This window comes from Schistocerca piceifrons, chromosome 8, assembly GCF_021461385.2.
Source record: "Schistocerca piceifrons isolate TAMUIC-IGC-003096 chromosome 8, iqSchPice1.1, whole genome shotgun sequence".
NCBI classification, from domain to species: domain Eukaryota; kingdom Metazoa; phylum Arthropoda; class Insecta; order Orthoptera; family Acrididae; genus Schistocerca; species Schistocerca piceifrons.
The window spans coordinates 309596411-309610757 of record NC_060145.1 but is presented as its reverse complement, the minus strand read 5'-3'; the positions used below and the strand labels follow the sequence as shown (position 1 = coordinate 309610757).

Here is a 14347-nt window from a genome sequence, read left to right as displayed (position 1 = left end):
GGGCAAAGCGCAAGGTATCTGGAACTGAGGTTCTGTAACATATCGCCGATTACCCAGACAATTTTAAAAAGGTGATCGTCGCGTCCGAAGGTCGATTTTATGTGTCCCTAAATGTAAACTGGCCCCATGTACGGATATGGAGCTCTGAGAAGTCCTACTTTACCATGGAAATTTTGCGCGACAGTCCAGACGTGAGCGTGTGGTGACATCTGCTTCTTGACCATGTGAATAGTTCGGTTTTCTTCGCAGAGGAATCAGTGACCTCTAGAGATTATCTGCATATGCTTGACCAGTGTGCATTACCACGGGCAGAGGAACGGGGACCTGACATCTTGCTGCAGGAGGATGGTGCGCATCCTCACTGGCCATCGACCGTTAGGAAGATTGTAGACGACACACCTTCATATCGCCGTACCGTCAAAGGGGGACTCGTATCTTTGCCGTCAAGATCTGCGCACATATTTTTGGGGTTTTGTGAAGGATAGTGTCTATCAAATTCTGGTGTGGGACCTATAGCAAGCGTGAGTTCGCATAATAGCATCAGCTGCACACGTTAATTGAGAAATTCTAGGTTCAAATGGCTCTGAGCACTATGGGACTTAACATCTGTGGTCGTCAGTTCCCTATAACTTAGAACTACTTAAACCTAACTAACCTAAGGACGTCACACACATCCATGCCCGAGGCAGGATTCGAACCTGCTACCGTAGCAGTCGCGCGGTTCCGGACTGAGCGCCTAGAACCGCTAGACCACCGCGGCCGGCAGAAATTCTAGGTCAGATATGGGAGAAACTAGAATATCGCTTAGGTATCCTGTGTTGATTGGACATTATGCCGCAAACCACATCATTCTACCTATCCCAGTTTCTGAAATATACGTCGTCAAAATTGTATAGTTAATTTTGGAACTTGCTCTGTTTATCAGATTCCTCGACCTCCCGTGAGTGTGGTGTCACACACTCCTTATTATCACTTGTTATCGTTCAGTCGTACCTACCTAAAAACATCGGTATATGTACTGGGTGTTTATTGTGCAACTACTTACAGAGTTCCAGTGCGGGCTGTGACTATCGTATGGCAGCGAAACTTGGTAGATATGCTCATGCATCACTGCAGAATCGATTTACGTTGGCAAAAATACATTTGTTTTTAAATTGTAGCTATAGGTGGAAATCTAGTGCTGTACGATTTTTTATGAGTCTATGACATCACGCTGACATTTGACAAGTCATAATGTGAGTGAACAGTATGGCTATGGAGAAGAGAAACTGTGCGGTGTTAGTGAAACAGTTTTATTTTATGGTAGCAATTACAGTGTTGCATTGAGAGAATATCATCGACTGAATGGTCTGAGGAGAGATGGTTTAAACAGATGATAAAAAAATTCAGAAACACGGATAAGCTTGGGGTGGCACCAGGAAGAGGAAGGTGTGGTATCCCGGTGAGGGTTCGAGGACGTAACTGTTGCTGCAACTGACTATGCAGCACGTGGCTCGGGTAGTGCAAGTGGTCGTACAGTGTCACGAGAGTTGTCCATCCCGTGTTCAATAGTACGGAAATTTTTGTTGTAAATTTTGCACTGTCATCCATGCAAGGTCCAGACGTGGCAGCAACTGAAACCTCATGGTCCACAGCAACTCTGAATTCGCTGTCTGGCACGGATCGAAGTTTGTGACATGTGGCCGTGTGATATTCTGTAGCGTGACGAAATACATTTCACACTACAGGGTGCAATGAATACACATAAGTGACGAATTTGGGGTACTTTTAAACGATGTGTTGTGCACTCGTCGTATGTGACTCTGTGGTGTGGACTGACAAGCACCTTTATTCCAGTTCCGTTTCTCTTTGCCAGAGAATAGACGTAGAAGGACTTTCTGATGTACTGCGACGTCAACAGGTTATCGACACTTCATTGTACAGCAGGTAATTCGTGCTTCGGAAGAGCGGAACTGTGTGGAAACCACTTTTTATGCAGGGTTGGGAACACTTCACGTCGATTTCAGAACGAAAGATCTGTTTAATGCAACTGTCGATGGACGTGTTATCTCCAAAGGTTTACCAAATGCATGGCCTGTATGACCACTTGATCTTAATCCACGTGACTTTAGGCTCTGGGGATATTTGAAAGAACGCGTTTACCAGAGCTAAGTTCGGTTTCTCAACATATCTGAAGATCACTATACTAGAACATGTTGCTCAGATTGCCCTGGAACTGCTGCGGGTAGCTGTTGATCAGTTGATTACCTCCCTTTACGGATGCTGCATCTCGTCGTCGTTTCCGGTGCCCATATTGAACAAATCATGTAAGCTGTAGGTAAAAATAAAATCAACGGTATATCTTTGTCACTTGTTTGACGTTCTCTATCCACGTCCCATGCCTTGCCCATTTATATGTGGAAACATTTGTGTAAGACTTACAGACTTACTTATATTCGCAGCGCCAGCTTTGCATCTGGTGGCTAAATTTGGAATATTTTTCCCAGCTTACACCGGTTCCGCATTAACGCATTAGAATGTCTACCAAGTCTCGCTGCCGTTCGCTAATTGCAGCCTACAGCGGACCTCTGTGAGCAGCTGCACTCTAATTACGGCCAACTGGTACGTTGCTTAACAATTCGCAGTCAGTGTAGTTGTGGCGTGACGCAATTAGACACCAGCTTTCAATTACAAGTTACCGAGGAGGGCCAGTGGTGTGGTAATTAACACAAGGGCGATTAGGGCTGCGGCAGTGCAGCGCACGTACCCAGCTGAGAGCGTGTCCACGGTCGCCACACACCCTGAGCGGGTCAAAGGGAAGCCAGCAGACATCGGCCGCGTTGCTGCTGGTGCAGCGACAACGGATCAGTAGCTGACACAGCTCTCAGACAGCCTAACACAAGCTACTGCTAGGAGCTACCTACGTGAGAGTTCCAGCCTAAGTTCAGACATTTAGCTAGCATACCAGCGTTTTTCGCTGATGTTCAATTGAACAACTCGAAAGTTGCCTGTTCATTCAGCAATTTCATCTTTGTCCTCCATATTTTGCATTTAGTAGATCGTCACAGCTACATTTCCAATACTTTGCGTGGTTCTGCTGTACTCAGACCGATGGATTTATGCTCTTTACATTGTTACCGAGGTGTTTTCGCATCTTCGAGTGTCATTTTGTCTCTTAGTCCACGCGAACCTTCGCGAGTTACGAGTCACATGTCTACCGTTGTTTGAAACAGTATTCGCCATTCTAATTACGGACGCCGTATTTGGAAATGTTCTGTTCAGTATTCTCACGTGGGAAAAACACTGACTTTGTCTGCTGGCGATCTGTGCTGGTGTCGATGTTCTACAGTGATGAAATAATTGAGTGGGCTAATTTCAGTTATTAGCCGTGCTGCAGCTTAGCTTAAGTGGTTAGGGTATTTCAGGGCTGCTTATCAAATTCCTGAATAATTTACTCAGAAATGCTATCCATTCAGGAGTTCCATTGCATTGTTCCATGTGGTGAAATGGAAACTCGTATGGTCTCTGTTTTGATTAAATGGAAGCTGATTATAATGACAAACATGATCTTTCTATCCGTTATGCTGTAGATATAGGTTTTATGAAGAAGTTGTTGCTTTGTTTGAGATTGTGTGATGAGAAAATATATTGAGATCATTACTTATGAGCCGGCCGCAGTGGTCTAGCGGTTCTAGGCGCGCAGTCCGGAACCACGCGACTGCTACGGTCGCAGGTTCGAATCCTGCCTCGGGCATGGATGTGTGTGACGTCCTTAGGTTAGTTAGGTTTAAGTAGTTCTAAGTTCTAGAGGACTGATGACCTCAGATGTTAAGTCCCATAGTGCTCAGAGCCATTATTTATGAAACTGGATGTCGTATCTGCTGCTTCGAGTACCCACATGGGTTCGCAAATCAATTCCCTTCCTTTCGTAACAAAAAAAAGGTGTTAATTCCTAAGAGACCAAACTGCTGAGGTCACCGGTTCCTAAACTTACAGACTGCTTAAACTAACGTATGTTAAGAGTAACACACACACCCATGCCCGATGGAGGGGGCGCGCAATCCGTGGCATGGCCTCTCAAACCACGCGGGCAACCCGCGCGGCTCGTAACAATATATATGCTTTCTAATGACCTTCTTTCTGAATTATTTCCGTCCAAATCTAGTCATTTTTCTATTAGCTATGCATGATACAGTGACACATTGTATGGCCGCCATTACTGAATTCTAATCGCAGTACATTACTAACAAGTAACTTCTTTTTGAATTGTATTACGTAACAGATGAATAAAAATACATCGATGCGTGGTGTTTCGATGATCACTGCTTACCATATGTGCGGCGCAATGATCTACTGATCTCTGCTCTTACACTGAAATAGTATTTATAACTTATATCTGGAATTTGATGACTCAGTTACTCATTCATGTCGATGTTCATCAAACTGAGGAAACATACTCTTGAGCGCTAGTGGACATTTTAAGCAGAAACGGAACATCTATTCAATATTTAATCTCTTTATTAATGCGTCATTATTCTCTGCTCGTTTGTGTGTGTGTGTGTGTGTGTGTGTGTGTGTGTGTGTGTGTGTGTGTGTGTGTCTGTGTGTGTGTGTGTGTGTGTGTGTGTGTGTATGTGTGGGTGGGTGAGTTTCTCTTAAACAGTACAGGTCCAGTTGCATTTCCAAATTGTTTTCTGTGACATAAAGTTTCTTGCGTGATACATAGCTTGAAAGTTGGAGGCTGAAGTGTCACTACTTACAGGAGTAGTTCACGTCCTTTAACGTCGCACTGACACACTCACACTCTCTCTCTCTCTCTCACTCACACACACACACACACACACACGCAACTTACAAACTAGTGCACCGCTGGTGCCTTACTATAGCATGCAACTGGAAATCAATCATTTCACTTCTACTTCTACAAAGATACTACTCAGATTCCTGGTAAGTAACGAGGAAAGAATACGTTATTGTTGTAGCACTCGTTACGATTCCCTCTGGTTTCATTTCCGGATGGGTCATGGCTGCACGTCTCATAACTTAAGCGATCTGTCTGGTGTCTTCCTACTTTCATGGAATTTCGTCAGTTCACTCTTCATCTGATGACTATTAACTTATACAAACAACTAATAAAGAAACAACACAACACAACCGATTTTTACTTTTGCAGACCATTAATTTTTATTGTTACTCAACACTTCATATCATCAGCTTGTTGGTTATATGATACAGATTGTAAAATACAGATTTGCCGAATCTTTCACACAGAACTGGCATAGGAGTTTCACTGGCGCATATCTTCACTTTTTAACTTCCGGGCGTCGACTCGATAGGGTCTTCGTGCACGACCCCTGTCCATAGACGTGCTTACTATGGAAATAGCAAAAGCATAAATACAGGACCACTACACCTTAGATATCAGCACAAAAGAAAAGAAGAAAAGATACAAAGATACAAAGGCAGTGAAGTAAATCTGTTAAAACTAAGTTTGTATAGTTAGAAAATAACAAAAAATAGCTACTACTTTATGGAAGACAAATGTTAATTAGCATGGAGATTCCCAAAGTTTGCCTAGGATGTTCTGGAAAAGGAAATTGCACTAATTGACAACCGAACACTTTATTTTAGAAATAGTACACATCTTGGAAATAAAAAAATCGGGCCTTAATATTTATGGCACTGAGCTTTGGGAAGAATAACGCTGGAACATTGCGGAACACGAAAATTTTGAATACGAATAAGTTCTGAAACATTACATTTTTACTAAAAGTTAAATGTTTGCATAAAATTGGAATAGAGGTACTCGTTTCTTTGTTCAAATAAAACGTTTTTACATAATTTATTAAACTATTCTCATCAGCAGGCTGTGCATAATAGCACTAATAATAAAATTATTAAGAAGGGTGTAAGACAAGGCTGTAGCCTTTCGCCCCTACTGTTCAATCTGTACATCGAGGAAGCAATGATGGAAATAAAAAGAAAGGTTCAGGGATGGAATTAAAATACAAGGTGAAAGGATATCAATGATACGATTTGCTGATGACATTGCTATCCTGAGTGAAAGTAAAGAAGAATTAAATCATCTGCTGAACGGAATGAACAGTCTAATGAGTACACAGTATGGTTTGAGAGTAAATCGGAGAAAGACGAAGGTAATGAGAAGTAGTAGAAATGAGAACAGCGAGAAACTTAACATCAGTATTGATGGTCACGAAGTCAATGAAGTTAAGGAATTCTGCTACCCAGGCAGTAAAATAACCATTGACGGACGGAGCAAGGAGGACATCAAAAGCAGACTCGCTATGGCAAGAAAGGCATTTCTGGCCAAGAGAAGTCTACTAATATCAAATACCGGCCTTAATTTGAGGAAGAAATTTCTGAGGATATACGTCTGGAGTACAGCATTGTATGGTAGTGAAACATGGACTGTGGGAAAACCGGAACAGAAGAGAATCGAAGCATTTGAGATGTGGTGCTATAGACGAATGTTGAAAATTAGGTGGACTGATAAGGTAAGGAATGAGGAGGTTCTACGCAGAATCGGAGAGGAAAGGAATATGTGGAAATTACTGATAAGGAGAAGGGACAGGATGATAGGACATCTGCTAAGACATGTGGTAATGACTTCCATGGTACTAGAGGGAGCTGTGGAGGGCAAAAACTGTAGAGGAAGACAGAGACTGGAATACGTCAAGCAAATAATTGAGGACGTAGGTTGCAAGTGCTACTCTGACATGAAGAGGTTAGCACAGGAAAGGAATTCGTGGCGGGCCGCATCAAACCAGTCAGTAGACTGATGAAAAAAAAAAAAAAAAAAAAAGAAAAAATTGTGAAATACTGCATGCAAAAGCGTTTGACAATTTCGTGTACAGATAATTACACTGAGCAGCCATAACGTTATGGCCATCTATCTAATAGCCGGTAAATCCATCTTTGGCACGGATAACAGCGGCGACGCGTCGTGGCATGGACCTTGATAGGTCACTAGAGGGAGTTGGCACCACATCTGCACACACAAATCACCCAATATCCGGGGTGGACACCATGAGCTCTAGCGCCATGGTGAACCACATCCGAGATGTGTTCAATCGGGTTCAGATACGGCGAGTTGGAGGGCCATCACATCCATTGGAACTGGCTATAGTGTTCCTCGAACCACTCCTTCACACTTCTGGCCTTGTGACGTGGCACATTATGTTGTTGAAAAGCATAAGAGGACAAGATCGTCATGTAGGGATACATGTAGTCTGCAACCAGTGCACGATGCTCCTTGGCCGTCGTGGTCCATTGCACGAGCCCACAGGACCCACCTGAATGTTCCCCAGAGCATAATGGAGCCGCCGCCCGCTTGTCTCGGTTCCGCAGTACATGCGTCAAGGATCTGTTCCCTAGGAAGACAGATACGCCCCGCAAGATGAAGAATATATCGGGATTCATCAAACTATGCAACGGTCTGATAGTGCGCCAACGTCCAGTGCCGATGGTCACGTGCCCATTTTAGTCGCATTTGGCGATGTCATGGTGTTACAATTGGCACATGCATCTACATTTACATCTACATTATACTCCGCAAGTCACCCAACGGTGTGTGGCGGAGGGCACTTTACGTGCCACTGTCATTACCTCCCTTTCCTGTTCCAGTCGCGTATGGTTCGTGGGAAGAACGACTGTCTGAAAGCCTCCGTGCGCGCTCTAAACTCTCTCATTTTACATTCGTGATCTCCTCGGGAGGTATAAGTAGGGGGAAGCAATATATTCGATACCTCATGCAGAAACGCACCCTCTCGAAACCTGGCGAGCAAGCTACGCCGCGATGCAGAGCGCCTCTCTTGCAGAGTCTGCCACTTGAGTTTGTTGGCTAATGGCTCTGAGCACTATGCGACTTAACTTCTGAGGTCATCAGTCGCCTAGAAACTTAGAACTAATTAAACCTAACTAACCTAAGGACATCACACAGATCCATGCCCGAGGCAGGATTCGAACCTGCGACCGTAGCGGTCACGCGGTTCCAGACTGAAGCACCTTTAACCGCACGGCCACACCGGCCGGCACTTGAGTTTGTTAAACATCTCCGTACCGCTATCACGGTTACCAAATAACCTTGTGACGAAACGCGCCGCTCTTCTTTGGATCTTCTCTATCTCCTCCGTCAACCCGATCTGGTACGGATCCCACACTGATGAGCAATACTCAAGTATAGGTCGAACGAGTGTTTTGTAAGCCACCTCCTTTGTTGATGGACTACATTTTCTAAGGACTCTCCCAAAGCATCTCAACCTGGCACCCGCCTTACCAACAATTAATTTTATATGATCATTCCACTTCAAATCGTTCCGCACGCATACTCCCAGATATTTTACAGAAGTAACTGCTACCAGTGTTTGTTCCGCTATCATATAATCATACAATAAAGGATCCTTCTTTCTATGTATTCGCAATACATTACATTTGTCTATGTTAAGGGTCAGTTGCCACTCCCTGCACGAAGTGCCTATCTGCTGCTGATCTTCCTGCATTTCGCTACAATTTTCTAATGCTGCAACTTCTCTGTATACTACAGCATGATCCGCGAAACGCCGCATGGAACTTCCGACACTATCTACTAGGTCATTTATATATACAGGGTGGTCCCGAATTCATGGTACAAACTTTAATGGTAGGTACAGGACATTGTAACAAGGATTTATTGTATAGGAATGTATAGTCGCAGGTGACGCGGTGAGGCGTAAACAGGGGAAAGAGAAATGGAGTGATCGGTTGGTGTCACTGCCGGTAGAGGGCAGTAGATGAACATGATGTATCGCAGTAGGGACAAGCGCCATTCACAATTGTGCTGCCGTAGACGATGGGTGACTTTACGTATGCAGAAAAAGCAGACATGCATTACATGTACGGCCGTGCAAATGGTAACGCCAGAGCTGCGTTACGAATGTATCGCGCGGAGTATCCTAATCGACGAATGCCGGATCATAGAATTTTTCAACGGTTACATCGTCAACTTTGTGAAACAGGTACGTTCGACGTCAACAGACATGACGCTGGTCGATTAAGAGCTGTACGCACTCCAAGACTGGAAGAACGCATCTTGAACATAGTGGCTGATAGACCCGAGTCAAGCACAAGAACTGTTGCGCGTGACGTACATGTGAGTCATCAGACTGTATGCAGAGTGTTAAATGAAAATCGCTTACACCCCTTCCATTTTCAAAAAGTACAAGCATTGAATCCGGCAGATTATCCTCTTCGCGTGAACTTCTGCCAGTGGTTGTCGCAGCAATGTGCGTTGCAGCCGGATTTCGAAGGTCATGTGCTATTTACAGATGAAGCGACATTTTCACGCGAGGGTGTCTTTAATGCGCACAATTCCCATGTGTGGGCAACAGATAATCCACATGCAACGCGTCCACATGCGTATCAACAACGTTTCGGTATTAATGTGTGGGCTGGTATTGTGAACGACTTTTTGATTGGGCCATACTTACTACCCACGCGACTCTGTGGCGAAAGCTATCTTATTTTTCTGCAAGAAGTGTTACCAGAACTGCTGCAAGATGTTCCGCTCGCCATTCGTAACCGCATGTGGTTTCAGCACGATGGAGCGCCAGCACACTTCAGCACTGCTGTACGGAATTACCTGAACGCCACGTTTGGTGCTAGATGGATTGGGCGTGGTGGACCAGTCCCTTGGCCACCCCGATCTCCTGATTTCTCTTGCCTCGATTACTTTTTATGGGGACATCTTATGAGTCTTGTTTATGAGACTCCAGTTGACTCAGATGAGGATCTCGTTGCTCGCATATCTGTAGCTGCTGCAGGTGTGCGTGAAATACCAGGCACCTTTGAACGTGTACGCCAATCGCTGCACCGACGCTGTCAAGCATGTATCGCTCATGGTGGACGCAATTTTGAACACTTACTGTAAACATGACACTTGTCAACAACGATTTCAATAAAATCTTTCGTTTTCCTTTCGGCCGTTATTTCCCCTGTTTACGCCTCACCGCGTCACCTGGGACTATACATTCCTATACAATATATCCTTGTTACAATGTCCTGCACCAACCATTAAAGTTTGTACCATGAATTCGGGACCACCCTGTATTTTGAAAAGCAATGGTCCCATAACACTCCCCTGTGGCACGCCAGAGGTTACTTTAACGTCTGTAGACGTCTCTCCATTGAGAACAACATGCTGTGTTCTGTTTGCTAAAAACTCTTCAATCCAGCCACACAGCTGGTCTGATATTCCGTAGGCTCTTACTTTGTCGTCGGCTGCGGCGACCCGTCGTTACAAATGTTCGGTGCACTGAGTGTTCAGACACACTTGTACTTTGTCCGGTTTTAAAGTCTGATGTTAGTTCCGCCACGCTTCGCCGCTTGTCCGATTTTACCAGCCTTCCCAGCCTACGACGTTCCACATCTGTAATGAGAGTTGGCCGCGAACCACACAACGTCTGGACGTGGTTTGATCTCGGTTTCGCCAGTTGTTGAAGACACTCACCACAGCACTCCTCGAACACTCGAAAAGTCATGAAGTTTCAGAAATGCTCGTGCCGATCCCCTGGGCCATCTCAATCTACCCGCCGTCAAACTGAGATAGATAATGCCCCTTGCCCACTCTGTACACACGGACAGAACGCTCACTGATACTACAAGCACCGTGCGTGCGTCTGACTTGCTGTCATCCCTCGCCGGGTGACGCTGCTATCGCCTGGGCGGGTTTATATCGGTAGTATGTCGGTTGTCATAATGTTCTGGCTGATCAGTGTATGCACTACCTAATGAAAAGAAGTCGTTGAAACAAAAACAAAATTTTACATTAGCATAATTGTGGAATACGAGCTAGTAGGGTTATCCAGCTTTTCTCCGTTGCTGTTACTGAACGAGTTTTCCACGTGCAAACAGTCGCAAAATGTAGCCTTGTGCCTGTACCTTAACCCATTGCTCCCCCCCCCTCCCCCCACATGCTGCACAACCGTCGATGAAACTTCATTTCGCCACCGTGTTCCGAATACCTCAGGCCGCACCTCAAGACAGAACGTCAATGCAATAACGTGCTTTAGTGACCTCAGCTAATATTTTACAACTTCAGCTTAGAAACTACGAACCCATTCTGTGCACAAACCTATGAGTTTCTACATTAATACAGTAGACAAAGACCGCCCTCAAAATATAGCTTGGATCTAGGAAGAATTGATTGTGAACCACCAGAAGCACCTTCTTTGGAGAATATGATAAATTTAATGACGCGTTCTGGATAGATAGGTCCCCCATTGACAAGAGATTTAACAGCGAGCATTGAAATTACACATTTTTACCTAAAAATTAGGAAAATGTGTACTTGCTCACTCAAGTAAGTTACGCTCAGCTGTGACGGTAAACGCATTCCACTTAGTGAACGTATTGTTACTAGCAGCTAATAAAATTTCTCGTGAAAGGTATTAGTTATTGTAAAGACTGTGAGTGCCGTAAAGAATCATAGAACTTATTGTTAGTAGCAGCTAATAAAATTTCTCGTGAAAGGTATTAGTTAATTGTAAAGACTGTGAGTGCCGTATAGAATCATATTACATCAATACTATTCTTTCATTCAATACATGATGGCGCGTTACGGGTTGTGTCGTCATACAGAAAACAAGTTACATAACGGTGCCACTTCTTTATGTAACACTAGTCTCCCTCGCTGTTGTAACCTCATTTTCTCTCACCTCTCCTCTTCATCACTCTCTCCGAACAGAATAAAACAATAACACTGCACACTAAATAACGTCACTTTAACTCCTTCACCCCACAGTCCCACTTCCCTTCTATACCTGACACCACATCAATACAATACTGGACATCGTTTACAAGCCGTACTTCTACTGTTAATTTTAGAGAGTCCAAATTACAGGTTCTTTCGAACAACTTGTGTTCCGTATGCAGGGCTGCCTGAAGATTTTTATGTATTTATTTATTTATGTATTTATGTATTTATGTATTTATTTATTTAAGTATTTTTATGTATTGAATTCGAAATTGACGCAAGTGTAGCGTGACTGGTTGCAGAATTAAAACATAAATAGACACTAGAAAATAACTGTTCATTGGCGACGTACAAGAAGGGTGGAACCAAACGCACTACATAGCATGAAGGTGCCCAATAAATGAATGCCGGCTTAATAATAAATTATAACAAAAAATGTTGCTGTTAGATTTAAGAAAACACAGCGTTAGTAGTAAAAATGATATCCAAACCTTACAAGATGAAAATCTATTGCGCTGCTCTTCTCAATATGCAGTTTATTACAAATTTATTGTATGACTTTTAAACGTGGTGGATTGAATACCATTTCTTCCGCACGTTTGTCATATATCGATTATTACTTGTAACAATCTACATTTCTCATGTAATCGAAATGCTTCATATTAAGTTGCTGCGAATACATTTAATTTTAAATGGTTGAAATGCCTCTGAGCACTATGGGACTTAACTTCTGATGTCATCAGTCCCATAGAACTTAGAACTACTTAAACCTAACTAACCTAAGGACATCACACACATCCATGCCCCAGGCAGGATTCGAACCTGCGGCCGTAGCGGTCGTGCGGTTCCACACCGTAACGCCCAGAACCGCTCGGCCACCCTGCCCGGCACACAGCTTCAAGCAGAACAGGTAGAGTGTTCGCTAAGAGAGGACAATAAGTTTAAATATCTTCAACATTTCGCGGCCCTGTCAGCCACTGTATAAATATTAATTTTAATTTTGATAATGAACAGCCTCAGCTGCACCGTTTACCTAGAAATTTACCAGGGTTTCAGTCGGGATAACCCAACCTTCTTCACAGTAACAGTATCTATCGTTTGTCCATAGTGGACATCGTCAAGCTAAAACTACAAATCCATAAATTATCGTCAGTATGTAAAACTTATCTGGCACTGCCTCGGCCCTTCTTCGCGACCGCGATGCGGCAGCCACGAGTGCTGGACGATGTCCACTATGGACAAACGATAGTGCGGCTGGTTCCGGCGTGTGTTTGTCCTTAGGATAATTTAGGTTAAGTAGTGTGTAAGCTTAGGGACTGATAACCTTAGCAGTTAAGTCCCATAAGATTTCACACACATTTGAACATTTTGAACAACCGATAGATACATTTATTCTGAAGAAGGGGGGGTTATCCCGACTGAAACCTAGGTGAATTTCTAGGTAAACGGTGCAATAGGGGCTCTTCATTATTAAAATTAAAATTAAGACAGTAAGCAGTAAGTTTCTCCGTTGAGACTGTGGTGGTGGGGGGGGGGGGGGGGGGAGGAGGATGATCCTAACAGTGACATCTGAATATCTCTCTTGATGACGTAACAGCAACACAAGCAATGAATTTAAAGCCGCATACCAAGGCAAGCAAGCAAGAGAGCCACATGTCAACATCATCTTCGTTTAATTGGCAACAAGCACAAGCCGTGAACCTAAGAATTACAACTTACTCCACATTCTAACCAAATTTAACCAACAGAACGGTTTCAAAATTTCATGGAAGAAAAGGTTTCATGTAAAGTTGGTGCTTTCTGTTTCTGTGTGTTTTCCGTAGAAAACGAGCTCTGACACAGAAATAAAACGTTTCCAAACCAATGTCCAAATAACATATTTTTCATTTCTATGTGTGAGAAATGTTTCACGAAATTTTTGCCATTCCTTTTTGTTACACCCTCTACACTTACATAGAGTACATATATGTATATATGCAGAACACACATGGCATAATTTAATCAGATGGTTTTTGGAAAAGGTTCGCTAGTTTCAAAATTACCCACGGCATTTTACTTCAGCAGCGAACCTTACAAGGCAAAACCTTCTGGAGTGACGCAAAATATTCCTTGTAATTTTCTGCTTGCAAAACTTGCGATTTCCAAAAATAATCAAACAAGGAAATTAAATATATTATACAGCGTAAAACCTTTCTTCCGGGCTATTGTAACCAAACGAATTGGAGAACTCAGTATAATGTTAGAGAAAACTCTCACTTCACCATAGCGAACTGGAAGAATGTTTCGACTGTTATTTACGAATATCAGCGTTCCACAGGTGTTCGTTAGGCTGGGTAATGCATTGCTGGAATCCATCCGTTAAGGTGTTCGTAATTCATGTATGGTTGAGGAAAAAGTTATTCTCCACAGTTCCCTGACGATTTGTTTTATGTTTATAGGTGGGTGATATAATGAGGAAAGCTCAGACTAAGAATAATATTGCACTAAAAATAAGATTTGTAGAACACATTGCCCTTTTCACTGAAAGGAAGGAAAACTACTAGGAAAGAAAGAATAATTGTGAGGCGTTAAATAGGGTGCGAAGCACAAGATAAAGTAAAGTGAAAAATTTGTAATGAG

At 43.3% G+C, this 14347-nt stretch overlaps 1 protein-coding gene across 1 annotated transcript in view; it reads right to left on the bottom strand.

Annotated features, from left to right (window-relative positions):
* The window catches only part of LOC124712308, a 257556-nt gene that overhangs the window by 113241 nt on the left and 129968 nt on the right, over positions 1-14347 (bottom strand). The gene's annotated exons all lie outside the window — the stretch shown is intronic.